At 41.6% G+C, this 27,284-nt stretch overlaps 1 protein-coding gene across 1 annotated transcript in view; it reads left to right on the top strand.

The window, feature by feature from the left end:
* Positions 1-27,284, top strand: part of GRB2 (growth factor receptor bound protein 2) — a 73,056-nt gene that overhangs the window by 15,712 nt on the left and 30,060 nt on the right. The window lies entirely within an intron of this gene.

Below are 27,284 nucleotides of genomic sequence, written 5' to 3'. Positions count from 1 at the left end.
TATTTTTTTTTGAGAGAGCTAGCTCACATTTGTGTGAGCAGGGGAGGGGCAGAGAGAGAGAGGGAGAGAGCGGGAATCCCAAGGAGGCTTTGCATTGTCAGTGCAGAGCCAGACTTGGGGCTCGTTCTCACCAATTATGAGATCGTGACCTGAGGTCTAGATTTGGACTCTTAACCAACTGAGCCACCAGGTGCCCCAGTTGGGTTTTTTTTAATAGCTGAGACTTAACCTGCTTTTAAATCTTTAGGCTGAAATTCACTGTGTGTCAGTGTCCTAAAACTTAGAGACATTTTAAAAAGTGACTCAAAATGACTTCAAGGAAAATCTTGGTCTTTTGGCAAGTTTGGTGAAACTGGCCCCTCAGTTTCACCTCCTTGTGGATGTGGAATGAGAGACATCTGTAGTATTGTGATAAAGAACACATACTCCAACACTCCAGGCTAGACCTAGCTGCTTTGAATCCCAGCTCAGCCGTTGGGAGAGCTGGCATTTTGATCCTGGGCGATTTACTTTGTGCTTTGGTTCAACCATGTGTAAAATGGAACGAAGAACACCTACCTTCCTAGAGTCACAATGAAGATTTAAAAAGCTAATATGTTAGTGTACTTAATGCTGTGATTGGACTGAAGTAGACAACAAGGCTAGCTGCCATTAGTTTTGTTTTTTGATTAGTTTTTAAAAAGGTTTGTTTGTTTATTTAAGTAATCTTTACGCCAAAGGAGGGGCTTGAACTCAATGACCCCAAGATCAAGAGTCGCACCCTCCACCGACTGAGCCAGCCAGGTGCCCCTGCCATTAATTTTATTCATGTTATTCAGGTACACAGCTTTGATAAGATGTCAGTCCAACCGCTGGCTCAGGTTAAGTCACATGACTCTACCCATAAAACCAGCCAGGTTCTTGTCTTGACATTACCTCAAAGTCAGAACTGTTTAAACCTTGTTGTAGAGCTCAGCTAAAAGTATGGCATTGGTGGAGGGTTGTGTGGAAGACAAGTGGTTTCTCCATCCTTAAAGTCTTTGGTTTCCCTCAGGATTGAACCCAAAAGCAAGGAAATGGGCACCTGCCCAGCATTCTGCTGGGGGCCTTCCTTTTGTAGACTTCTTGGCTGAATGGAGCTTTAGTGTTGTGCTGTTGGCCAACATTGAGATAGGTGAGAAACAGCCTTGGGAAAGTTCATCATTTTATTTACTGTAGGGGTATTAAGGAGTCATTCACTGTTTGTAAGTGTCCTCGGCGAGAAAAGATTCTCTTCTGGTCTCAGTGCCAGAAATAGGCGGATATTCCCCCCAAACAACTTTCTAAAATCTTAGAGATGCTTAAATACGGCTTTAACATGTTTCCTTCTTTACCTTATAGGAAAGCTTAGAGCCTACTTGTGTCCCATTTCTAGCATCAGTTCTTATGTTTTCTGTCCATATATTTTTACCCCAACAGGTGCTGAGGGTTGTGGGTAAAATATTGGAAGTATTTTCTCACTTTAACAATAGCTTGCTTGCTTTTTGTTTCTAATACCTCTTTAATGTCTATTTTTGTTGTTAATTTTTAACTAATTTATTCTTTAATAGCAGACTTTTAAAACCTAGGTTTAGCAAAATGACAAAAGCCTTCTGTAGAACTTTGCTTTTGAAAAATACAAAAAGCATCAAATTAGTTATAAAGTGAGGGGAAATTTTGAACCTTGAAACTGTAGGCTTTGCAGAGAAATAGGAGCATGTGTTATCAGTGAGAAAATAGGTTATTGCCTGTCGTCTTTGTGTTATTCTCGCATAGACCTTTATTTTCATAGAGAAGTATGGTTTATTTTTTATTTTTATTTTTGAGAAGTATGGTTTAAAATGGATTGCTAGGAGAAAATATATTTATAGCATTTTATTAGCAATATTTCCACTTTAGTTTAACATTTAAAATTACGTTAATATACATTCATAGAAAAAAATAGGAAGCTCAAAATCCTGCATGTTCCCCTCCCCCTGTACTTTTATGATTTCAGATCTCTTCTAGGTTTTATTATTATATGTACATTTTCGTAATGCTGTAACTGTAGTAGACTTAAAATACAACATATGTTACCATTTTCCCATATTGGTTTTACTGATTTTTTAAAAAATATTTATTGATTCTGAGAGTGAACATGAGCAGGGGAGGGGCAGAGAGGGAGACAGAGAATCTTAAGCAGGCTCTGAGCTGCCAGCAACTCAGGCCTTGATTTCTGGAACCATGAGATCCTGACCTGAGCTGAAATCAAGAGTCAGATGCTTAACCGACTGAGCCACCCAGGCATCCCAGTTTTACTGATTATTTGGAATGGTTTGATATTAAGTACTTTTAAAGTTAACGATCATAATAGACTTAACTATTTCCCTATTGCTGATATTTACCTTGTTTCTGATGATAATTTTGTTCATAATTTCAAAGGAGGTTCTTGGTGTATATGATCTACTTCCCAAAAGGGCTGAACAGATTACCTGCTTGACTTTGGTTAAATGACAATGGCTCATACTGCATAGCCAGAATACATAATAATAGCACAGCTAATGTCTGCTTCATGCTTCAGTCTCCTTTAACACAGAACATTATTTCAGTTTGACGGTGGAACCAGATGTGTGAAGCAAGGGAACCTCCACTCAGCATCTAAGATACTTGACAACAGCACATAGATTTTCTGAGGCACATTTTATTTTGTGCTATTCCTTCTGCTGATAATTTGCTTTTATTTATTTATTTTTAAGTTTATTTGTTTTGAGAGAGAGAGAGAGAGAGAGAGAGAGAGCGCCGTGTGTGTAGGGGGGGATGGGCAGATAGAGAGAGGGAGAGAAGGAGAGAATCCCAAGCAAGCTCTGCTCTGTCAGTCCTGGAGCCCAGGGCGGGACTTGAACTCCTAAACCGTGAGATCATGACCTGAGCCAGAATCAAGAGTCGGACACTTAACTGACTGAGCTACCCAGGTGCCCATAATCTGCTTTTATAGCTGTGTCAGGTTAATAAGTAATTTTGATAGCTGAGAAGTTTGGTATGTATTCATAGATGTAGTTTTATTTTATTTTACTTTTAAGTTTATTTATTTACTTAAGTAATGGCTACACCCAACATGGGACTTAAACTCACAACGCTGAGATCAAGAATTGTGGGCTCTTTTGACTGAGCCAGCCAGGCGTCTCTTGTAGGTGTAGTTTTAATTCCGTTTTACTTTGCCTAAATGAAACCCTTCTAGAGGAAATCATCCATGGTAACTTATGTTTAGAAAAACAAACCAGGTTTTGTTAGTTGATGCTGTAAATGTTGAGCTCTTTAGAGCCAGGACCTTCTGCTGAGAGCTTTTAACAAAAAGGTAGAATGACTTGCTGAAGCATCCTCACTTACATGTACTGCAGTATGAAGAAAAAAAACCGTTGGTAACGGTTTTCTCTGGATATTTGAGATTATGGTGAATTTTCATTTTCTGTAGCATGTATTTCTATAATTGATGTTTTTGTAAACATTTGTTTCATAACCAGAAAAGCAGTAAAAAACACCACCACAATAATTTTTCAAATGTCAGTTTACAAATCAACAGACATTGGTAGGCCTGTTTTGCTTTCTTAACAAGAGGGAAAAAACACTGTACAGCCTCGTGGAGCAAATTTGTTTTATGTTTTATGTTCTATGTTTTTTGTTTTACTCCTCTTGGTTTGGAAGCCCAAGCATCCTCCACATCATCGAGGACTATTGCACAGGCTTTGTGTAGAATGTGTGGCCGTGAACTAGAAGCATGCTCAGCCCTTTTCCTTATGAATAGTTTGGCCCTGAAACTGGTCTTGCCACCCAGATCTAGTTATTTATTTCCCACTCATCTTTTCGCGACAAGTGATAATGAAAGTAATGTTATGTGCTTTCCTACATATTTAATGTTCACTTAAATCAGTTTTCAAACTGGATTAAAATTACTAATGCAGCCAAATTGCACTTCTCAGAGGTTTAATTATTCATTTCTCCTTTTGTCCATATTTAGGTCTAGTCAAACTGACATTTTGTTATTTATCAACTTTAATAGAATGTGTAGCTTAGAAAAGTAAAATTAAGACAAAAAGGTTTGAAGTTATTAATGGTTTCTAGTTAATCTGTTATGCATTAAAAATCAAGTGTCTTCATTTTATTCTTTTTTTAAATATTTTTTACTGTTTTATTTATTCTTGAGAGAGAGAGAGAGAGAGACAGCATGAGCGAGGGAGGGGCAGAGTGAGAAGGCGACACAGAATCCGAAGCAGACTCCAGGCTCTGAGCCGTCAGCACAGAGCCCGATGTGGGGCTCGAACCCACGAGCCATGAGATCGTGACCTGAGCCGAAGTCGGACACTCAACCGACTGAGCCACCCAGATGCCCCTCATTTTATTCTTTTTAAACACTTATTAGAATTATTTAATAGAAAAGTGTAAAAGAGAGTTGGGCCATACTCCTGTCACCCAGATAACTGTTTTTGTTTTGAAATTAAATAAATAAATGTTGCATTTATTGTTAGAAAATGTAAAAAAGGAAACTCATTGGTCAGGTTTTCTGTCACCTTTCAGGAAAAAAAAAAATTAAAGAATATAGCCACAGTTACTTTTTTAATGCTTTCCAGATACAGTGAGAAACACTTTGAAACCATACTCAAAATTTTAATAATGAAAATAAGCAGGTACTTCACCTTACGGAAGCAAGGACAGGGTTTCTGTTGAAGTGTACCTCTTTTGAAAATAGCAGTAGCTCAAAGGATTTCTATGCCAGGCTGTTAGAGAAGATCATAATGATTACTACTTTCTCCAAGTGACATGATAAAGCTGAATCACAGTAGATCTTGAACCTGAAATTGGTGTCAGTTTTCTAAAACTGTGTTAATATTGTCCATATGAGATATCCAGGTGAATTTGTGACTAATGGCCACTTAGTGCTAGAAGTGGAAACTAGTATCCCTACAGGTCTTTTCTTGAGATTAATTGCATTATTGGTTTCCCCAATTTAGGTTGCTGGTGTGGCAGAAAAAACAAATACCTATCCAGTTAGATACTAAAGGCCTAGCCAAAAGGGCATGCTTCTCATCTCCATATTCTCAAATAACCTGATGAGAAATTATTCTTGTATTACCTGCTTTGAGGTTTAGGTTTTGAGTTTTATACATAAAATAATAGCAACCTCCATTTGGAGTGAACTGTGGTATTTACAGCTATAAATTTCCCTCTAAATTTTGCCTTAGCTGCATCCCGTAAATTTGGTATGCAGTTATTTTTTTTTCATTCATCTCAAAGTATTTTCTAATTTTCCTTGTTTTTTTCTTTGACCCACTGGTTATTTAGAAGTGTGTTGTTTAATTTCCACATATTTGTGAATTTCCCAGAATTCCATCTGGTGTTGAATTCTGTTATAATTTCATTGTGCATGTAGAACATACTTTGAATTATTTCAGTCTTTTTAAGTTTATTGGTGCTTGTTTTGTTGCCTCACAAATGATGCTGAAAAATGTTCTGCACATTCGAGATGAGTGTTTATTCTCTTGTTGTTGGGTAGAGTTCCATAGATGTCTGGTAGGCGGGGCCTGGCTGGCTCAGATGGTACGACATGTGACTCTAGATCTCAGAGTCATGAGTTCAAGCCCCATGACAGACAGAGATTAGGAAAGAAAAAAGGAAAGGAAAGAAAGAGATGTCTATTAGGTCTAGTTGGTGAATTATTTTTTCCTTGAGTGTGTCATGATAATTGTGGAATTTTGGTGAATTCTTACAACTGTTTATCCAGTATCTTGGTAAATCATGACAAATTACTGAGTATGTCCTACGTGAAGGGTACTATGCTTAGTGCAAAGGGTTCAAAATATACATAATATTTAGTAATACACTGTTTTAAGAGCTGTGCCAGAGGTGTGCACTGGATATTCTGAATGAAACAGACTTAGTGAGACATGAATATTGAAAATTTTTTCGACATAATTTAGAAATGCTCAGGACCAATTTGTCCATCCAGATATGCTTGATTTACTGAGAACTTCTGTTTCTAACATTAGTAGAGCTTGCTCTCAGCCCTGAAGAGATGTTGGGAGTTGTCCTAGAATACTTAAACCTGGATAGTTAATGGCCTTTCCTTGTATTTGGCAGTTATAAAAGTAGATGTGAGCCATATTGGTAATAGCGTGGCACGTGCAGGATCTTCAGAGTAATTATGACCCTTCTTTATTTAGGTAAGACCTTATCTAGGTAAGTGTCTTTAAACTCAAATTTTGTGTCTCTGACACCACAACCCCCTTGAAGGAACTATTTATTTTTAAGTTTACTTTGTGTGAGGAGGGGAAGGGCAGAGAGAGAGAGGGAGACACAGAATCCCAAGCAGGCTCCAGGCTCTGAGCTGTCGGCACAGAGCCCAACACGGGGCTTGAACTTACAAACCGTGAGATCATGACCTGAGCTGAAGTCAGATGCTTAACCGACTGAACCACCTGGGCGCCCAGAAAAAATATTTTTAATGTTTATTTATTTTAGAGAGAAAGACTGTGAGCGGGAGAGGGGCAGAGAGAGAGGGAGACACAGAATCCAAAGCAGGCTCCAGGCTCTGAGCTGTCAGTACAGAGCCCGATCTCATGAACTGTGAGATCATGACCTGAGCTGAAGTCAGATGCTTAACTGACTGAGCCACCCAGGCAACCTCAAAAACTTATTTATTTTTAAATATTTATTTTGAGAGAGTGTTAGCAGGGGAGGGACAGAAAGAAGGAGAGAGAGAATGCCAAGCAGGCTCCTTGCTGTCAACGCAGAGCCCAATCTGGTGCTCAAACTCATGAACCATGAGATGTTGACCCGGGCCAAAGTCGGACGCTTAACCAACTGAGCCACCCATACACCCCTATTTTATTTTTTAAGTTGTTTTTATTTAAGTAATCTCTACACCCACCATGGGGCTCAAACTCATAACCCCAGGATCAAGAGTCGCACATGTTCTTTCGACTGAGCCAGCCGGTAGCCCCTGTGTACCTAGATTCTAAAAAGTACATATACATACACACACTGAAAGTTTAACATTCTCTTGAGTCCATTAAGTAGTCTCTTAAGTCCCTACTTAATGACAGGTTTCTAAAACTTATAAATTTGTTTCTGTGGAAGGTGTTATTTCTCATGTAATACATGCTAATGACATTTTAAGGCTGGAACACAAAGTGTTGGGTCTCCATATGCCTGCTCTTTAGTGCTGCACTGTTCAGTACTGTGGCCACTAGCTATATATGACTATTAAAATTTATTAATTTAAGTTAGGGGCACCTGGGTGGCTCAGTCGATTAAGCATCTGACTCTTGGTTTTGGTTCAGGTCATGGGCTCATGGTTTGTGTGTTGAAGCCCCACGTCAGGCTCCGTGGGTTTTGGGCTCAAAAGAAGTAAACTTAAAAACAAACAAAAAAAAATTGTGTCAAATAAAAAAAATTCCATCTTCACTTGCATTGGCTGTATTTCAGCATCTCAACAGCTACATGTAGCTAGTGACTACTGTATTAGTGCAGACATAGGATATTTACATCGTTGCAGGAAGTGTTTTTGGACCAGCTCTGCTATACATTGTCCCTACCTAGATAACATTGTTAGTGTTCAAAGTATTTTGGGTTTTACCTTGGAACGCCAGGAATCCTATCTTCTCTCCTCGTAAAAGCGTCCAGGGTTACTCTGGTCCTTGGAGGTGAGGCCCTGGGGCAGACTTGGTGTGGGAGAGGGAAGGCAGAATACTGTTGTAGGCTGGGGGTAGAATTGGGGTGGGCTCTCTCTTAGGAGTTTTTCCCTGTCTGTACTGCTCCCTTTCCTTGTGAACTTTTGGTTTCTCAAGCCCCCTTCTTCATGGTCCTGCGCCCTCTCTACTTCCAGCCTGTGCAGAGGCAGATACTTGGAACTTGTTGCCACCTGGTATTTGTCTTTTCTTTTGAAAATTGAGGGACCAGAAGAGTGCTCATAGACTAGCTCTGCTGGTATGACATATGAGGTTGTCCAGTCTAGTTCTCTCCCTTCTAATTTGGGTTCCTTGTGTCACTGGATGTGTAATGTGGCCTTGAGCTAAATGTGCAGACAGCAGCATCTGAGGTACATCTAGAGAGCAGAGGCAGCATTTCTTTGAATTCAAAAACCATAATTATTGTGTTTTTTTTCCCAGAACTGTGTTACGTAAATAATCTTAGAGAAAGTCTTAGTCGTCTTGTAGAGTCATTTTGATTCTTTGTGTCAACTTGTTCTAAAATTTTGCACAATATCCTCATCCAAAAAGCTCTACAGTGTTCTGTTGATGAATACTTTTGCCATTAATGTCAAATAATGGGTCAGTTCATCTTTATGCTATCTTTAAGCAAAATTTGGTCAAGTTTCAGTTGGTTGCATAGTTTCCCTGAACACCAAGCTATTTTACATCTTCTGGTCTTTGGTCATGTCGTTCTTTTCGTCCAGTGTAATCTTGGCTATCTCCCATCCTTCCCTCATTACCTAGAGCAAACAGGTCCCTCTCCACTGCCCCTTGGCTCCATTGTATACATCTGGCCACAGCGTATTTCTATTCCCTATATCTCAGTAGGGCACTGTGTCTCTGTCTTGACAGTGCCTAGCAATATGGTGGTTCAGTGGGTTGGAATGGAAGCATTGAAATCCACACCACTTTCATCCTGCTCGGTACAAATTAAGTCCATAGTTGATACTGTCTTTGTTTTCACCAGCATTGCACTGTCAGAGGTCAGGCTTGGTTCTTATGTTGCCTCGGCTGTTTTTGCATTAATTTAGGTGATACGAAATAAGAATTCTTGAATTTCTGTTGTATTTTCTATTCCCTTATTTTTTGCGATTGCCTTAGGTTTCTTAGCTGCTTTTTTGTGGAGTCTTTGTAAAGTTTAATTACATTTTTCTGTGCATATAATGTAAAGAATACTCAATCAGTTTTATTTATTTTTTTTTTTCAACGTCTATTTTTGGGACAGAGAGAGACAGAGCATGAACGGGGGAGGGGCAGAGAGAGAGGGAGACACAGAATGGGAAACAGGCTCCAGGCTCCGAGCCATCAGCCCAGAGCCTGACGCGGGGCTCGAACTCACGGACCGCGAGATCGTGACCTGGCTGAAGTCGGACGCTTAACCGACTGCGCCACCCAGGCGCCCCTCAATCAGTTTTATTTTTAAGTTATTGTCCAAAACACATTTCCAGTTTCCTCCAGTTTTTTGTTTTGGGGCATTTATTCCATCCATAGTCATTGTGGTATTTATTTCAGCAGATAGTCCCTAGGTATATAAGAAATATTGCTATAGGAGATTCTGAATACTTAGGCTTTCTCTCTTGAGTTTGTCCTTTGTTTTATTATTATTATTATTTTTAAAAAACGTGTAATTTTGAGAGAGAGTGAGCATGAGCGGGGGACAAGCAGAGAGAGAGAGAGGACGACAGAGGATCCGAAGCAGGCTCCATGCTGACAAGGAGCAAACCCAATGTGGGACTTGAACTCACGAACCACGAGACCATGACCCAAGCTGAAGTTGGACTCTCAATGGACTAAGCCACCCAAGCGCCCCTGTTCTTTATTATTTAAGTGTAAGAAGAAGAAAGAGGAGGGGTGCTTGGGCGATTCAGCTGGTTAAGCATTAGACTCTTTATATTGGCTCAGGTTATGATCTCACAGTTCCTTAGATCGAGCCCCACTTTGGGTTCTGCACTACAGCACAGAGCCTGCTTGGGATTCATTCATATTCATTCATATTCTCTCTCTCTCTCTCTCTCTCTCTCTCTCTCTCTCTCTCTCATTCTCTCTCTCTCCCTCTCTCATTCTCTCTCTCTCTCCCTCTCTCATTCTCTCTCTCTCCCTCCCTCCCTCCCTCCCTCTCTCTCTCCCTCCCCTTGACTGTCCCTCTTCTGCTTGTGTGTGCACCAAGGGGACTCCAACACCATGACCCATGACACAGGGTGGTAGGGACACAGGGAGGGGAAGGAGGAAATGGGGGTGGCCGCATTCAGAGAAGGGAGCCAAACATGTGACAGAATTCAACCTGCACTGCCAGACCCTCTAGGGTGCTATTAGATAGGTGGTAAATGACATATGCGTGCGGGCTTGCTCGCTCTCTCAAATAAATAAACTTAAGAAAGGATAAAACAGGAAAACATTTTCCAAGAAATAGTTTGAAGTAACCCTGATGATTTGTTCTGATTTATATAATTTACACAAGTCATAGCCTTGAAGAATGTGCCAGAGAACAACTTCACAGAGCACTGGATTTCAGGAAGAGGAGTCTTTTCTTATCAGATGTTCTCTTGAATTTACTGCTAAAAAGTGAGGTGGGTTGAGGGGAAGTGGGAAGAATTTCTTGTTTTTGAAACTTTGCCAGAACACTTTGCTTCCAGACAATTGTTTGAACTCTTGTGTCCCTGTGCTTCCAGGGACGCTTTCTGACCTCCTATTAGCAACACACTTAGGAGTGGAGGCATGCTTTGTGGTGCCAGGCATAGCTGTAGCCAACCTGGAACAGGCCCAAACCAAATGCGATCCTGAAGTCAGAATGAACAAATGGTGTAAATAGTGTACTCTCCTAGTGGGACTCTGGAAAATCTTCATGGGAGAGTGATGCAGGCAGATCTGACAAGCTTCTGATTTGTTCATAGGCTGACATTTCAGTTCTTCTAGGCCCTGAGGAGTGGGTTTCAACCAACAAGGCACTAATACCTCCTTTTCAATTTACCCGTAGAAGCCAGCTCTTGGAAATGTACATATACTGGTGATAAACTTGGAGCCGAAACAGTGACTGACCTGTGTTAACATTGTAGCCTTGTGATATTCACAAAATAATTAATTTGCATCTGTGGGCACCTGGCTGGCTTAGTCGGCAGAACATGCAACTCTTAATCTCAGGATCTGGAGTTCAAGCCCCTCGCTGGGCATGGAGCCTATTTAAAACAAACAAAATGTTTAAAAAAATTCCAGGGGTGCTTGGGTGGCTCAAGTCGGTTAAGTGTCCAACTTTGGCTCAGGTCATGACCTCACAGTTTGTGAGTTCAAGCCCCACATTGGCTCTCAGCTGTCAGAACGGAGCCCACTTTGGATCCTCTGTCCTGCTCCCTGCCACCCCTCTCCCTCAAAAATAAATAAACATTTAAAAAAAGTGTTGGGTGTCTGTGCCTCTTCATCAGTAATAAGATGACTTCTGTATTAATGGTATCCTTAAAGCAAAAGGACTACATATATTTTGCGTTTTTCTAGTAGTGGTAGGTGGATTAGAGAGTCCTTAAGTTAAGTACCATCTCTGTTATGACTGGTTCCATTCTTCAGTAGGCTGGTTGGCTCGAATCAGAAAGTCCACATTTTTTACCAACCCAGCCCCTGTCAGCCCCCAGCCCTTGTCTCAGGAGTCATGTGAGGTGACTAAGCAGCTGAGCTCAGAAGAAGCAAAGGAATAAATGGGGTTTTTTTTCAGTACAAGGTTGATCAGAGTCTTAAACTTGAGTAAAGCAACATAAGATTTATATTTGCCTTCTTAAATATTTTACCTTTGGGTCCTGGCATTGTAGTGTGAGAAACCTCCAGTTTTGCTACAACTTTAAGCTACTACTACTTGTTCTAACTTAAAATCATTGAAATAACTTATAGTTTTGATACATCCCCTTTTGGACTCAGGACTATCTGGTGGTAAGTTGATGTAAAATGAAGGAACTCATAATACATTCCTGAGATTTTTCTCTTCATACACTGTGTTTGGGTCAGTCCCCAAGCTTTTGTGTGTGTGTGTGTGTGTGTGTGTGTGTGTGCGCGCGTGCACATGTGCCAACTGTTTCGGTGTGCTTGGGACTCTGAGTTGGGCTGGTTGAGGCTCTGTGTCCCTGTGAATCAGTGTGTAAAGGAGACCATTCTCTGAAATGCATCTTCTGATAAGATGGTGATTTAGAGGATGTATAGTAACATAGACTCAGATGTAGTGATTGTGGACTGTAACTAAGTCATTTTGGACTCAGAAGTACTGCATGAAATGGTAGCTACCGTCTGAGCAATCAGAACCTTCTGGGTAGGAGGAAACAGGAGTCCAGAGATGATGTGAACATGGAGATGCCTTTCTTTTTTTTTTTTTTTTTTTTCAACGTTTTTATTTTTTTATTTATTTTTGGGACAGAGAGAGACAGAGCATGAACGGGAGAGGGGGAGACACAGAATCGGAAGCAGGGTCCAGGCTCCGAGCCATCAGCCCAGAGCCCGACGCGGGGCTCGAACTCCTGGACCGCGAGATCGTGACCTGGCTGAAGTCGGACGCTTAACCGACTGCGCCACCCAGGCGCCCCATGGAGATGCCTTTCTGAAGTAAAGCTTTGCTAGAGCAAGAAAATTAGCTCTTACTGAGCTCATGGTCTTGGGAGCCAGGCAGGCTTTGAACCAGGTACTTTGCTCCTTAATCTTCTCAACAGCTCAGTGAGAGAGCATTTTCAAATGCCCTAATAGCAACTCAGAGAGGTTGAGTAACTTGTGCGAAATTGCATAGCTAATGAGTGGGAGGGTAGGCATTTGAGCATAATTTGATCAGATTTAGATTTTGAACTGTGGGCTGATCAGAAGGCAGGCATTTATGTTGATTTAACAGCAGCATTTTCTGATAGGTCCTAGAACAGTGAGATTACCAAAGCTGTGTTTTGGAAAGATGACTTTGACTAGGGAAAGGTTAGAGGCAAGATAGGGCATAGGGGTGAAGAGCCAGGGCTGGAGCCAGAGAGTCTGGGTTTAGACTTCAGCTGTGCTATTTACCGTGAGTGATGTTGGGCAAGTTTTTTAACTCCTTTGTGCCAAATTTCCTCATTGGAAAAATGGGGATACTGACAGTACTCACCCGATTTTTGTGAGGATTAGGTGAATTGAAATACGTAAGTAGGGGCTCCTGGGTGGCTCGGTCGGCTGAGTGTCCGACTTCGGCTCAGGTCATGATATCCTGGTTTGTGAGTTCAAGCCCCACGTCGAGCTCTGTGCTGGCAGCTCAGAGCCGGAGCCTGCTTTGGATTCTGTGTCTCCCTCTCTCTGCCCCTCCCCTGCTCGTGCTCTCTCTCTCTCTCAAAAATAAACAAACATTAAAAAAATACATAAGTATTTAAAATTGCAACTATGTAGTTGTATCCCACCAGGGTGCTGATGGGATAAGTCCTCAGGAGCAGAGGAGAGTCGCAGTCTAGAGGGCATTACAGGGGGAGAAACGCCTTCATTGGGCAAGAGGTGCAGGTGGGCAGGAAGACTGGGAGGCTTTGAGGCTGGGACACCCTGGTACCGCTAACCAAGGTGGGAAAGTGAACGATTAGCTAATTGGGGAAAACAGCTTTAATGCTAAACCATAGGAAGAGGTTTAACTAAAAATATTGTGGACGGTTTAGAATCTACCCACGGGTGAATTAAGTAAACGGTAACAGGACCCACCTCGCTGCTCACGAGGTAACTTCCTTCTGTATCTTCCATGGCAAGAAGCAGCCTTAACCTGGAGGAGCATGAATCACCCCTGTGACTTAACTGCTGTAGGCAATTCCTATTTCACTGTCTGTCTTAAAATAGAGTGATGGATGGGATCGTGACCCTTTGTGGCAAATGCTAGAATCCATTGGAGTAGACTTTCTAAATTGGTTACAGTAGAATGTAATTTTTATTTATAGCTAATAGCATAGCCCTGTAAATGAAAGATTCAAGCGAGAATTCCCATGTAAGATGCTCAAGTACTAAAGTCTTGTGTTAATTTTATACTTCCCATTAGCCCAGTTATGCTTATTATGGTAGACCTAGGTAAAGCTTCCTGGCTTAGCTAAAATGATTTCTGGTTAAACAGAGCTAATTCGTATGAACAGAAGGTTGAAAACACAGGTACTTCTCCCTGAGTCCAGTGGAGAGGGACCATTAACAGTGCTGTCAGTTGTCAAGGGGAAGTTGTTTGCCTCCATTTCATCAGAGTACTATCTCTGTGAGATTCCTAAAGCCTTGTAATATACCAAAATGGGACTTCTGCTGACTGGTGTCTGTCACAGGCTATTTTCCCTGGGAATCTTTGGCTTCCTGGTGGTCTGTTTAGTTATTGATGTAAGAACTGTTTGCTGAATCTCTGTCGCAGTACTTCTTAACCTGTTTTTGGAGGTCACACCTTTGAAAATCTGTTGAAAACGATTTCCTGCCTTCCAAATGTATATAAAAAGACTCTGTATTAAGAACCTCTGCTTTATTTTAGAATATGCTAGGTGTTGAGGCAGTTCAACATAAATGTAAAACAATTCCTGTCCTCCAGGGATTTAGTATTTAGTTGAAAAGAAGTGACTAATACAGAAACAGTTATGTTTTCGTGTAATAACATAAAGTTCCCAGGATGTAGCTGGTGTTATAGCAGATGTTCAATAAATGTGGTGGTTATAATAGTTGGCTGCTGTTAACTATTCAGAGAAGGCATCGAACATTCAGAGAAAGTGGCTGTTGGAGATTAAAGGTAAGAAGTAAGAGAAACACTGATCCTGAGTGGCTAAGATCTGGATAGGTAGAAAAAGGTGGTAGTATTCACAGAGGGTTGGAGTGTACATGGAATATGAGTTTCAAAAGGATCAGTATGGCAGTGTCTTTTTTTTGCAATTAAATATGTGACGGTTCCTGATCACTGCCCAAATCTAGCCCAATCCACCCAGAAATAATCACTGTTTATATTTGCTTTTCTTTTCTAATGATCATTCTTCTAGATATTTTTAAAGTAGAGATCATACCATATGTGAAAGTGCCTCTTAAAAAATCGGTATTTTTCCATTGCATTAAGCTGCTGTTGTTTGTGTACAACAGAATATGCTACTCACTGGTCTAAATATAGGCTAATGTTATCAGAAAGATCAAAGGTTGGGTAGAGATCAGATATGGTTTGATCAGGGCCTCAGCTCAGTGTCTCCGTAATTTTTTGGTAGCTATGCCTTGTTACACGTATTAGCTTTGTTCTGAGGCTGGTTTTCAGTGTGCCTATCACAGGGACCTTGACTAAAAGATATACTAAATATTAGGGGGGAGAGAAGTGTGCCCTCCTCACCTCCAGCAAAAGTCCTGAATTTTGGCTTGGTTCGTTCGAGTAACCAAGGACTAAGCCAGTCACTGGGGGTTAGGGGAGAGTTGATTGGGGGTCCGGTCCCACCCGAGCCTCGTGGGTACTACATAGAGGCAGACTAGAGTTTGAGGAGACCACTTAATGTCTTCTCCGCCCATGCTATTATAAATATAAACTCTTAGAAGCAACATTTGTAACAGCTGCAGACTATCTCATTATATGACTGTGCCATAATTTTTAACCATTCCACTATTGTTGGACATTTTAGAATGTTTCCTCTCCCTGTCCCACCATTTAATAATGCTGAGGTGAGTATCCTTATTAATGTAATATTATATTCAGAAGTGTTTTAAAGGAAAAATAAGACTTGGTACCTGAGTAGATGGGAATATGAAAGAAAGGGAAAAGAAGTCATGGTGAGAGTGGGTGGTATTACCATAGAGTTGCCAGTGGGATAGTAGGGAGGCTTGGAGGTTGGACGGTTGGTTTTGGTGTCCACAGACTGAATGAGAGCCATTCCTCCGATGGTTCTAGTCATCTTTTTGGTGTTCCTGAGCAACCCCTGGTTACCCACTGGTTATTAATTGTTCCCAATTATTTTCATCCATTCAACTTTTAAAGACACTAATTGTACTGATGGTGCTTTTTTCTTTTACTCATTATTTCTGTCCCCCACAGTCCCATTATCCTTCGATTTGAACCTTTCACCTTAATGAAAATGGTACCAGATGTTCCTTTTCTTTCTTTCTTTTTTTAAATTTTTTAAATGTTTATTTATTTTTGAGAGAGACAGAGAGAGCACAAGCTGGGGAGGGGCAGAGAGAGGGAGACACAGAACCCGAAACAGGCTCCAGGCTCTGAGCTGTCAGCACAGAGCCCGACACCAGGCTCGAACTCTCTGACTGCGAGACCATGACCTGAGCTGAAGTCGGACGCTTCACTGACTGAGCCAGCCAGGCGCCCCTGGATGTTCCTTTTCAAGTCAGACCGGTCAGTCATTACTACCACAGTTGTAAAGGCAACTTCTGGCCAGAATCGCCTGTCCCTGCCATCTCTTTCTTAGTTTTACTGTTTCACTTCTATTAAAAATGCATAACTGATTTATTCTGAGGAAAAGGACAGCTTAATTTTCTGTACCATTATTTACAACAAAAGTAGAATTCATTAAAGTAGGATTGAGAATTTCTTTGATAAAAGGTTCTATCTGGGAAGATTTAAATAATCCTAACTTAGAGGATTTTTGGTTTTGTTTTGTTTTGAGATCGCTAAAAGTAGGAGATCTGGTTTAAGATGAGCCATTAGCTCCTACTCCCTTCATGGACTTTTTCCCAGTTTAAATGTAAGCATCTGGGTGAGCAGCAGATGGTAGGATTGGTATTAGACACCTGCCAGCTTACATATTCTCAGTATAGCAATCATTTGATACTAGAACTGCCAGAGAATGTCCTAAAAATAAAGATGGCTGGGAGCAGAGGAGAGGCTTTTACTAGATTAGTTTGCTCTTTGTCTTCATGGTCTGCCATCAGAAGTTTGGTTGTGAGACTCAAAACTGCCAAATGAAAAGATTTGTTTTTATATTTTCAGACTGCCCTGCCTTCCAGAAATTGAGAGGAGTTACTCCTTTTGAAGACTGAACTAAGTAAATAAGTGGTTAGATTTTTTCTTCTTCTTCTTCCTCTTCTCCTCTTCCTCCTCCTCCTCCTTTTTCTCCTCCTCCTCCTCCTTTTTCTCCTCCTCCTCCTCCTTTTTCTCCTCCTCCTCCTCCTTTTTCTCCTCCTCCTCCTCCTTTTTCTCCTCCTCCTCCTCCTTTTTTTCCTCCTCCTCCTCCTTTTTTTCTCCTCCTCCTCCTTCCTATGTGGACCTCAAAAAGCTACCTTTCCAGGTGGCTGGGTTTTTCTGTTTGGTTACAATGGAAAGATTAGACTGGGTACCAGATACTTGCATGCAAGGCCATTTATAGTAATCCTATTATTCTGAGCTCATTGTCCATAGCATTCTTAAGCTGAAATAAATCTATTCCCTAAGATACAGAAAGTATAAGACCCTAATAGAAACCTAACTAGATAATTCTGTGAAGTACTGGTCAAAAATAGCATGGATGGGGGCACCTGGATGGCTCAGTCAGTTGAGGGCCCGACTTCGGCTCAGGTCACGATCTCACAGTTCATGAGTTCAAGAGCCCCGCGTCGGGCTCTATGCTGACAACACAGAGCCCGGAGCCTGCTTCGGATTCTGTGTCTCCCTCTCTGCTCCTCCTCTGCATGCACGCGCTCTCTCTCTTTCTCTCTCAAAAATAAACATTTAAAACAAATAAATAAAAAGTAGCAGGATAGGACTTTTGGGGATGTCTGTTAAAGAAGTGGAAAACAACACGTGATGGGAAATATACATAATGGCTACAAGCATGGACTCTGGAATTGGTCAGACCTGAGTTCCAGTCCTTCCTTTTCCATTTACAAGCTTTATCTCTTTGGGCAAGTTTTCTGGCCTCTTTGAGTGGACCTTAGCTTCTTCACTTTTAAAATAGAATAATACCTACCCATCTTACAGAGTTGTTAGGAGGATGAAATGGCCCAGTATATCTTGAATTCTGGCATATAATAATTGCTTAATAACAGTAAGCTGTGTTATTTCAGTTATTCATTAAAGGAGGGATTAACTCTTCCCACTAACAGGTGTTGAGTGTCTCCTGTATACAGGAATGTGATGAAACCAAAGACTGGACTCTGCAGGACGTAGGGAGTATATGCTCTGCGGTAGTGTAGTATAGTTAGTTTCATTTCATTAGTGGAGATGTGTACAAGGTACACACCTAGAAAGGAGAGTGGCCCTGATAGATTTTACAGATGGACCATTCAGCTACATTTTGAAGATTGAGAGTAGATTAGGTAAATAAATATGGAGGTAAGGGCATTTCAGGCAGAGAGCAGAGACATGAAAAACCATGGAAGGTTGGGGAACCGCAGGTGATTCTGCTGTTGTCAAAATGCAGCAGGGTCAGGGTGCCTGGGTGGCTCAGTCGGTTAAAACGCATCTGACTCTTGGTTTTGCTCAAGTGTTGATTTCATGGTTTGTGAGTTCAAGCGCCATGTTGGGCTCTGTGCTGACAGCTTGCAGCCTGCTTGGGATTCTCTGTTGTCCACCCCCCCCCCCGCCCCTCCCCTGCTCGCTCCCTCTCTCTCTCTCAAAATAAACAAACTTAAAAAAAAATGCAACAGGGTCTTTGTGGGGAAATGGCAGGGGTAGTTGGAGAAGTGGGCAGAAACTATATAATTAGGGAGTTCATGTTGAACTTGATTCTTTAAGAGCAGGAAGTAATTGGAGGATGTTAAGCATGGAAATAACGTCAGAGTTTCATTTTAAGAAAGAAGTTGTAGCTGAGTGGTAAAGGGAAATCAGTGAGGACATTCCACTGTGTAGAGATGGTGGGTGTTTCTGTTGAGGAGGATGCCTATTTAGATGATAGAAGTAGACTGAGGGGCGGGTCAGGAAGAAGTCTGATTAAAGCAGCTTGGTGCCTGGGTGCTATTCATTGGGAAAGGTAATATGGGAGATAGAATATTTTTTGGAACATCCTGAGCTCCATTTGGTTATGATTAAGGTGCTTGTGAGACGTCCAAGAAAAGAGATTTATTGGACGGTTAAATAGGTTGGTCTGGGCTAAAGAGATTTGTGCATATCCAAGTAGAATGGAGGCACTAATGAGAGTTTGTGCAGAGGTGAGCTTTTTCTAAAGTGAAACTGTAAGGTTAGAATAGTACCAAGAAGAGAAGCTGGAGGAGTGTTAGACATCTGAAGGGGAGTTGGCACGAGCGCGGGGGGCGGGGGGGGGAAGCACTCCTGCCACCTGAAACCGAAAGAGGCCGTTGTAAAATTGTACTGGCAACATCTTAGGTGAATTTTCGGTGTGCGGTCAGTATGTTGACTTTCTGGTGTACACCACGTCAGCTCTCCGTTCTTTAGCTGATTCGCTCTTAGGGCAAGCTTAACAAATTCAGAGTTGTGATTTCTTTCTTTCTTTCTTTCTTTCTTTCTTTCTTTCTTTCTTTCTTTCCTTCCTTCCTTCCTTCCTTCCTTCCTTCCTTCCTTCCTTCCTTCCTTCCTTCCTTCCTTCCTTCCTTCCTTCCTTCCTTTTTCTTTCATTCTTAATATTATTTTGGGGGGTGAGAACGCAAGTGGGGGGTGCAGAGGATCCGAAGGCGGCTCGGCTCTGACAGGCTGACAGCAGCAAGCCTGATGTGGGGCTCGAACTCCACAAACCGTGAGATCATGATCTGAGCCAAAGTCGGACGCTTAACCAACTGAGCCACCCAAGTGCCCCCAGAGTTGTGATTTCTTAAGAATGAGACTCTGTGTAGAGCATTTTACAGATACAGCATTCTTTGTGTCCACTGAACTTTTGGATTCCGGAGATAAATGATCAAACAAAATATCACTGTCTTCTTCTACACAAGCCACATAGTTTTCCAAAGTGGAAAAGATCCTCCATAGAGAAAGCTTAGAAGCCGAAGGTGCTACCCAGAGTGGAAATGATAGTAGCCTACCCCCTGGAGCTGATTTTAGACGTTCGCAAAGTGGAAGATCTGGCAGGTACTTAGTAGTGGGTGGGTGTTGGGACACAGGTTGACCAAAGAAGATAATTTAGGTATTCAGACCCTTTAAGAGAGTTTGTCTTGATTCTTGATGTTAGAAACCAGGAGACCTTTGTGATAGAAAATAATCTTTCCCCCCAAAACAAATAGGACATACATACTTTGTGACAAGAGTAGATTACAAAGTATGGTGTCCGGAACAAGCCCTCAGCTGGGCACCTCTGTTTTCATTTGTTCCTTCCTTCTTCAAATGACCCAACTCGAACGATTCTCATTTTTTTTTCCCTGTCTATCCTTTGGACTTACTATTCTTCCTTCTTTTTTTTTTTTTTCAAAAATTTTTAATTTTTTTTTTTTTTAACGTTTATTTATTTTTGGGACAGAGAAAGCCAGAGCATGAACGGGGGAGGGGCAGAGAGAGAGGGAGACACAGAATCGGAAACAGGCTCCAGGCTCTGAGCCATCAGCCCAGAGCCTGACGCGGGGCTCGAACTCACAGACCGCGAGATTGTGACCTGGCTGAAGTCGGATGCTTAACCGACTGCGCCACCCAGGCGCCCCTTTCCAAAAATTTTTAATGTTTATTTATTTGTGAGACAGACAGACAGGGCATGAATGGGGGAGGGGCAGAGAGAGAGGGAGACACAGAATCCAAAGCAGGCTCCAGGCTCTGAGCTGCCAGCACAGAGCCCGACGCAGGGCTCGAACCCACGAACCGTGAGATCATGACCTGAGCCGAAGTCAGACGCTCAACTGACTGAGCCACCCAGGCGCCCCACTCTTCTTCCTTCTTATACTCAAAGATGAGGAAGCCTTTAGCTTTTAACTGTAGTGCTTTATTTGGCTGTGTGTATCTGTCACATTAGTAATTGGGTGATCTTGGCTGGAGGTGGGGGGCTGTTCTGCCCTTTTTAAGGTTGGCCCACATACCATTGTGCTCAGATGCCCACACAGGAGCAGAGGCAGGCTGGCTGGATTTTGAATGCAAAAGCATGATACTGTGAGTGGGAGCATGTATAGTTTTAGAATTTTTAAAGGCAAGACAAAGCCCCGTGCACCTAATGGGGCCAGAGGATAAACTTTACAACAGACAGAACTTTTATTTCTGTTTTTCTTCATCCAGCAATTTAAAATACTAGGAACAGAAATAAAGTGAAAATTATTCAGTACCTGTATGTATTGCTGATTGCTTAAAAAAATCAGCGTATTAAAAAATATCTGCTGGCTCCCAAATTGTTAATACTTGCTGACGTGTATGCATTCTGAGTAATTTAGTGGAGGAAATGAGCTGGATCCTGCATTCTCATCAGGGATGACTTCTTCCCTCAGGGGGTGAAATTTGGTGGTTGGAGGATGAAAAAAATCTTACTCTTTTTATGCATATATTACATAAATAGATACATAGTATATTTTTGGTAACAAAAGTTTCATGGGGGGGTGATTTTTTTTTTCTTTTAAGGCTGTGGGTCACTGGGCTACCCCATTCCAGTGCCTGTCATGCTCTGAGTCCCTGTGTCTGTCTGTGAGGGTGTTAATGCACCTTCTTTATTTTTCTCATCCTAAAACTGGTCTGAGGTGATAAACTCTGAATAATCTGAAGTGTTTCCAGAATGCCTATGGGTGCTTTGAGGACTTATGTGATTCTAACACTGTATATGTAAGGATTCAAAAAAGTTGATTTGTATAGTTCACTTACATCAAGGAACTTTGAGGTTGGTTTAAACATGAGAAAATCAGAAAAAAATACCAAGAGTGGGAAAACATGAGTCCTAAAATATTTCCAACATTATGATTTACGATACTAATGATCTGTATGAGTGGAATTGTTCAGTTAGCAACAGACGTTTAATTGGCATAATACATTTTGCTCATGACGTCATAATGTTTTCAGGGATGGTAAAAACTACTAAATTGGGAATTTTTTGTGTTCCAATTTGGTGAGGAGTTTCTTGTTCTGCACTCTCTCCCTGCCCTCCTCCAACTATGATATTGAGGATGGTTCCTCGCCGTGTTTGAGGTATTAACCTCTACCTTCATTCAGGAGGTAGTATTTTGCAGGTAGATCTGTGCGACTAGTAAGATGGTATTTCCTAATAAGTGAAGCGACTGATAAAGAAATAATATATTTATAATGACATTTTAAAAGAGCCAAGTGTTTCGGCCCATTTTTCTTCTATTTCCCTATCCCTTCCCATGGCATAGTACACTGTCCTGACCTATTTTTCTGCCCTTACACTGCCTGAAGGAAAACACTTATTTGTATCTTTGCCACTGTGTAGTTTTGGGTTTCCCCCCCCTTTTCCAGGAGACAGATGAGCAAAATGTATTGTAGAACAAGAGAGACGTAAATTTGAGGGGCAATTTCATGGTTTATTAACTGTGTTTGTGGTCAGTGAACTTCTTTGAGCCCTGCTTTGTTCATCTATAAAATAAAAATACCCTCTCTGGGAAGAGTTGTTTTTCATATACATAGAAAGGTTATGTAACAGACACACAATATAATGTTAAAAAGTTAAAAAAAAAAAAAAAAGGCAGCAGTGACCGCTAGCATTGTGCAGCTCCAGTCCAGCACTCTTATTTTATGAGGGATTTGTGTGAGGCCCAGACGAGTCAAGGGACTGGAGCAAGGTTAGAGGGAGGGACAGCATGGATGCCACTGGCTCTGGTTCTTCCGGCTCCGCTGCACCTTTCTTTTCTCTAACACCATTCCTTACCGGGCGGACACACATGGTAATGGTGAGGGCTGTGTGTGAGCTAATGCTGATTGAGACCTACATTGCATTGGCAGTGATTACATTTGTGTGGATTCCTAAGGATAGTTCTGTGGAAGCCTCCTAAAATAGGATAATTACTTTGTCCATATTTGTGACTTCATTTACTAGGCTTTATAATAGGAAAATGGATTGGAAGATCTCCTAAAAGCCCATCTGGTCCTTTGATTTTTATGTGTGAAGGGCTTACAATTACCAGGAATTATTCCAAACACATAGAAAACCAGTCCCTGTTGTCCAGAATTGTCTTTTTAAGATGTGGGTGGGTGGAAGATGGGGGTGGGGGAAGAGTGCGCATGAACGAGGTGGGGGAGAGAGACAGAGACACATGCACACACTAAATGCCTGCAATCTGTTGAAACCATATTTTTGAGACTTAAGCTATTGAAGCATTTGCTTATTATGAGTAAAAAGAAAACCAGCCATAAAAATTCATTATGCAATAATCACATTTTCTCATTTACATTTGGGAGATAGTTTGTCATTTCTTTTAAGAGAGAAAGAACTAGAATATTTCTGTAGCACTGTTTCTCCAACAAAGGTTTTGGGTTTTTCCTTGTAAGACAAACCATCAAACCGTCACTGAGTGCCCTTGAGGGATACCAAGATTTATAGTTGAGGGACCTGCCCACAAGTAGCGCAGTCTAGTAGAGAAGACAGATCGTTAAAATACATTGAGACTGTATGATGGTAGAGCTGAGATAATGCAAAGATCAGCGGTAGCAAAGAGGAAGTGATTCTGAAGTTGAGCCTTGAGTTTGCCATTTTAAGTAGAGGAAACAGCATATACCAAGTCTGAAAATCATAAAACATCCTGGCAGTTGGGAAGCACTTGCAGTAGCTTTAGTATTTGTTGGAACTTGGAGCTCAAGGCAGGAAGTAACTAACAGCCGCCAAGACTGGAGAGCCAGGCGGGGGCCTGATAGGGAGGAGCTGTGCCCTTGATAGCAGTCTGGAAGCACTGGGAGCTTGTACCAAATGATTGGTAGTGTTTGCTATGCCAGTTAAAGGCCAGCTCCCTGAACTTAATCCCCAGCTTTTCACTTGAGTTATCAGATTCCCTGCCTATAGCTTTTTATAAGTAAGTAAATATTTAAACTAAGAATGTGGTCATAGACCTGTTAAGATGAATGATTCCAAATTAGATTTTACCTACATTGGTAGAGGGAAAGTCCTTACATTCAACATTTTGATGAGAATTTTGAAGCTCTAATACATTTGACCAAGTGTCTCCTACATTGCTGTGTTGCTGGTTTTTAATCCCAATTTAAGCTGTGTGGTAGCCCTTCTTCCTTCTTCATCTGTGGACACACTCATTCCCCGTTCCCTTTCAGTGCTTGTTGAGTGTTCAGTAGAAAATACAAAGAACAGTGAACAGGATCTGTAATTTAAAGGGAGGTCACAATGTGATGAGAGGATTTATCAACAAAGGTAGAACTGTCATTGAGAAAAACAGACAATGCCGCTTTTGCTAAATTGTCTCCAAAAACTCTCGTGCATTGGAAATGGTACTCAGCCAGTCTTCCTAACAAAGAGTCCTAGCTACACCCCTGCTCACTCCTTCTGAAGCAAAGGCTTATGTTGTCCAGCCTCACCCACTTCCAGAGGAGGCTTTTGTATTGTCTCAGCTTAAGATGTGAACACACAGCTAGGGAGGACCGGACCTTAGAGGAATGGGAAACCACTGAAGTATCTTAAACAGAATGACAGTCTAGCTTAAAAAAAACAAAAAACAAAAAACTATTTTCAGCACGTTTTAGATTTACTAAAAAGTTGTACAAAAGCTCAAGTACACCTTACACCAAATCTCCTCTAGAACTAATATCTTATGGTATAGTATGGTGTATTTTTTTTCCTACGATTAGTGAACGAATATTGTCACATTATTAACTGAAGTCCACACTTTATTTAGATTTCCTTAGTTTTTTTTTTTTTTTTTTTTTTTTTTTTTTTTTTTTTTTTTTTTTTCCTAATGTCCTTTTTGTGTCCCAGAGCCCCTTCCAGGTCCACATTACCCTTAGTTGTCATGTTTGCCTGGATTCCTCCGCTGACTGAGCTGGTTTACATTTTACCAATGTTACTCTGGTTTGCAGAATTGACAACATTCTGAAAGGGGGCAGAACAAAAGTCAACAGGACCGGTTAAGAAGTCACTGTAATAACCAAGCAGAGGTAATGCCAGTTGGAATGATAGAGTGATAGCAGTAGAAGTGAAGAGAACGTTCTGATTTGGGGTATGTAAAAGCCATGAGACAGGATGAGAAAATTAAGGCAGTGAGTGCAGATAGAGCAGAAAGTAGGTTAGGGATGGCTATAACATTTAAAAGTTAATGAAAAGGAAAAAAAGCTAGCAAAAGAGATTGAACCAGAGTGGCCAGTTGGATAGAAAGAGAACCTAGCAAGTGTCACGTCCTGAAGGCCAAGGAAGTATCTCAAGGTAAAGGAAGTGGTCACCCCAGTTATGTGCTGCTCATAACGTTACCAGGTCAGATAGGGATGGGGAACTGACCTTTGGATTCAGCAATAGGAGATCATCAGTGACCTCTCTGGATAGTTAGAGTGGAGTAGTGAGAGCAAATGTAGGCTTGGAGTGGGTTCAGAGAGAAGGGTGGGCCCGGGGAAAGGGGCATGAGGAAACTTGCTAGGGAGTGGCAGTGATTATGTAAACTTTACACCAAAAGAAAACACTGCGAACTGGTACTTAAATGTAGTCAGTAATTGTGTGCGGACGTATTTAGGAGAAAGTGTACTGATGTCTGTCTGCAACTTTGAAATGTATCAGAAAACAGGATAGATAGTGGAAGAATGTATTGATGGATCAATATGTGATAAAGCAATACTGTTTTTAATTTTTTTTAACATTTATTCATTTTTGAGAGACAGAGATGGAGTGCAGGTGGGGGAGAGGCACAGAGAGTGTGAGACAGAATGTGAAGCAGGACCCAGGCTCTGAGCTGTCAGCAGAGCCTGACGCAGGGCTAGAATCCACGAACCGTGAGATCATGACTTGAGATGAAGTTGGATGCTTAACTGACTGAGCCACCCAGGCGCCCCGTAAAACACATATTGTTAATGATATAAATTAGGTGGGTAGGTAAATGTGTGTTCTTTGTAAAATTATTTTAACTTTGTTCTACGTTTGAAAACTTTAATAGGGACGCCTGGGTGGCTCATTCGGTTAACTGTACGACTCTTGATCTCACCTTAGGTCATGATCCTACAGTTCGTGGGATCAAGCCCCATGCCCCGCACGTGGCTCTGGCTCTGCACTGATAGTGCGGCACAGCCTGCTTGGGATTCTAGCTCTCCCCCTCTCTCTCTTTGCCTCTCCTCCGCCCTCTCAAGATAAATACGTGATTTTTTTTTTTTTTAAGAGGGGGTGGGGATAGGAAAAATGGGTGATGAGCTTTCAGGAGGGCACTTGATGGGATGAGCACTGGGTGCTATACATTAAATGATGAATCACTGGATTCTACTCCTGAAGCCAAGACTACACTGTATGTTAACTAACTTGAGAATTAAGGAAAAAAAAGAAAACTTTGAAAATCTAACGCTGGGGGTGGGGGAGGGAACAGGAGAAAAGAAATTGGGAATAGAGACAACTATTCCGGGGAGTTTTGATGTAAAGGGAAGGAAAGATAGGAGGTAGTCGAATCAAAAGAAATCTGTTTTTTACCCCAGTCCCAAAGAGGGGAGAAATAACGGCATTTTTATTTACTGATAGCAGAGATCCAGTAGAGACAGAAAAAAATTGGTGGTACAGAAAGAAACGAATATTACTGGATGAGCGTCCGAAGAGACGAGATGTGGCACAGAAGTACTAGCATGGGCAAGAATAATAGGAGGCAGAGGATAAGACTATAATGTTTGTTTATTTTTGAGACAATGCAAGAGACAGAGTGCAAGCAGCCGAGGGCCAGACAGGGAGACACAGAATCTGAAGCAGGCTCCAGGCTCCGAGCTGTTAGCCCAGAGCCCGACACGGGGCTCGAACTCACGAACCACCAGATCCTGAAGTCGGACGCTTAACTGACTGAGCCAACCAAGCGCCCCAGGATAAGACTATAGATACAGATAATTGTATAGGTGTGGCAGGAGCTTACTAAGGTGTCTTCTTTTAGCTTCTATTTTGTCAGTGAAGTAGGAAGGAATGTCATCTGCTGGGAAGAGTGGTGGACTCACTGTTGAGACTTAGGAGGTGAGAGTCCTCTGGGAAAGGGTGAATGTAGTGAGAGCCCCCTTGTGGGTTTTCATAAGGTCTGATAACTGACACACAGTTAAAGATGCAGAAGGAGAATGGTGCAAATGGAAGGAAAGACATGATCGAATTTTTAAAAAAAGAAGGAACTTCTCATAGCTGATAGATGTGAATTTTCAGATGGAAGGGCCTACCCACGAAGCACCCAGCATGCTGAAAAAAACCAGATCCACACTCGGATACATTGTTGTGAAATTTCAAAGTGGCAGTGAAAAAGAAAAAGTTCCAAGAGCATCTAGAAGAAACAAGTCTGTATAAAGAACTGATAATCAGACTGCCAGTAAATAAACTCCGCATGAACAGCTCCAAATACCGAAAAACAGTGTCCTTCACGTTCTGAGGGGAAGTGCTGTTCAGCCGAGAATTCTGTGGAGTTCTGTGCCTAGTCGGACAGGGCTTCAGGTAGAAGCATAGAATCAAGGCATTTTCAGGCATGCCAGGACTCAAAAGGTTTACTTCCCAAGCACCCTTTCTTGTAAGAGTACTTAGAGCGCACTACAGTTAAAACCAAGAATGGGGAAGACATGAAATCTGGAAATTGATACATCCAGCTGAGAAAGGTATTGGAGGAAAACCCCAGAATGATAGGCCTGTTGAAGAGGGGAGTGGGTATCCCAGATATTTTATAGCATTC

The sequence above is a fragment of the Lynx canadensis genome, chromosome E1, assembly GCF_007474595.2.
Source record: "Lynx canadensis isolate LIC74 chromosome E1, mLynCan4.pri.v2, whole genome shotgun sequence".
NCBI classification, from domain to species: Eukaryota; Metazoa; Chordata; class Mammalia; order Carnivora; family Felidae; genus Lynx; species Lynx canadensis.
This window is presented reverse-complemented; position numbering and strand designations above follow the sequence as displayed.